Source organism: Pseudophryne corroboree, chromosome 4 (genome assembly GCF_028390025.1).
Source record: "Pseudophryne corroboree isolate aPseCor3 chromosome 4, aPseCor3.hap2, whole genome shotgun sequence".
Taxonomy (NCBI): domain Eukaryota; kingdom Metazoa; phylum Chordata; class Amphibia; order Anura; family Myobatrachidae; genus Pseudophryne; species Pseudophryne corroboree.
In genome coordinates, this window is record NC_086447.1 from 463,957,552 (window position 1) to 463,959,485 (window position 1,934).

Here is a 1,934-nt window from a genome sequence, read left to right on the forward strand (position 1 = left end):
AGAGGTACACCCAATGCGTTTCGTCCATCAGCCTTCATCAAGGGGCAAGGGACTACTGAGAAGACACTCTTAATTATAGCAGCTATGATTAAGGATAAGTGATTGTGACATCACTTCCTGTAGAAATTAGCATTCATAGTCTTATCACAATGTCTTTTGTGAACATAGGTAAGGAGTAGTGCAACTGATGGTAAACCCAGATAACTATTTATATTATTAAAACGAGTTTTCTCCTAGTGCGCATGCGCACCGCGCGGTACTTCCGGTAAGCGGACTCATAGAACTGCGGTCATCTGCCCTTATTCCGGTTGGACCAATGCGTCATTTCCTGTCACGACTGGACCCGGCATTTCTGTGTTAGTTATAGGCTGGGCGGGCTGTCAGTCACTGCGGCGGCCATCTTTGTGTTAGTTATAGGCTGGGACAGGCTGTCAGTCAATGCGGTGGCCATCTTTATGGAGCCTCTTAGTCACAGACTTTTTTTATGTTTAGGATGCAGGAGCAGCTCACAAATAAACAAAACAAATATATCCATTAGTGTATTAGTATTAAAACGAGCATTAATAGTAGTAAAATTCATTTAAATTATGAGACACTAGTAATATTATTAAGTTTAGATAGAAGCAGTTGGAATAAAGCAAAACATAATGAACCCATTATTTTACATAAATAGGGACTAAACTGCTTCTAGCAGCGCTGTTGACTATCAATTATAAATAGTATTTGTGAGGATACTTAATCTAAGTGGGATACTAAAATGTATAAGAGGGATATATTATGCTATTTCAGGATGTTTAATCCATGTTAGTTGTTATACTGTAGTGAACAAAGGGTATTGTATTATAAGCCCTTCAATGGAAATTACTTTCATTCCCCATTAAGGTTTATAAAGATGAGATTTAGCAAGCAAATTAGATAGTGGATAAAGGTGTGAGAGTATACGTATTTATAAAAGGATATCCATCGATTAGTATGTGAGTAAGTGTTGGAATGTTAAAATATGGGAAAGTATATATGTAAAATAGTAGGTGACTCAGTGCTTCGAAATAAATATAAATAGTAATCGGTCATATACTAGCAATTAGTGGTGTGTGTGACAATAGTGTACTTGTGTGTGACTGATATTAAAGGTTTTTACTCGTTATTAATTTAAATTACTTATAAAAATGGTAGAGAATGAGAAATGATGATAATCATCTGTGCAATTATGGAATATCCGTGTATCAATATTCCCTATAATAATACTGTTAAGAGCCCACCGAGGCCCATTCTTATACAGTACCCAATCTTCCCAAGTGGTTACCCACTTGGTACTGGTTAGGCCCAACACTGCTTAGCTTCCAAGATCGGGCGGGATTGGGCGTACAACCAGTGCGGTATGACTGTACTCTGTGGCAAAATGACTCAGTCACACAGTAATGGAATTTTTATTCGGATTAATTGACAAGCTAGATTACAACAATATATACACTACATTACACTGGCCATCTATGCTATAACAACTCAGGGGTGCAGTTGTTAAAAATTAAAAGCACACTGCTGTATGCTGTAAAATATAGGGGTGTTGCTGTTCAAATAACATTACAGTGACAGTGTTGTAAAAATTCAGGGGTGCAGTGAAAATAAATGTACACTGGCCCTGTCTTGTATGCTTTAATTATTCTAAGGTGCAGTGAAAATCAGTGTACACTGGCCCTGTCTTGTATGCTGTAAGTATTCTAGGGTTCAGTGAAAATCAATGTACACTGGCCCTGTCTTGTATGCTGTAAAATTACAGGGGTGTTGTGAAAATACAGGGGTGCTGCTACTGTCTGCAGTTGCGATATCTAGGCCTGACCTTTACAACATGGTAAGGGAAGAGGAGGCTTCTACCACCATTTGCACGCCCCCTGCAAGTGCTGGGAGGAGCACCGCCAGTCCAGTTGCTGATATTG

At 38.8% G+C, this 1,934-nt stretch overlaps 1 pseudogene; it reads right to left on the minus strand.

Moving 5' to 3' along the window:
* Window positions 1-1,270: 1,270 nt before the first annotated feature.
* Window positions 1,271-1,390, minus strand: LOC134911928 (5S ribosomal RNA; annotated as a pseudogene).
* Between the last annotated feature and the right edge of the window lie 544 nt (window positions 1,391-1,934).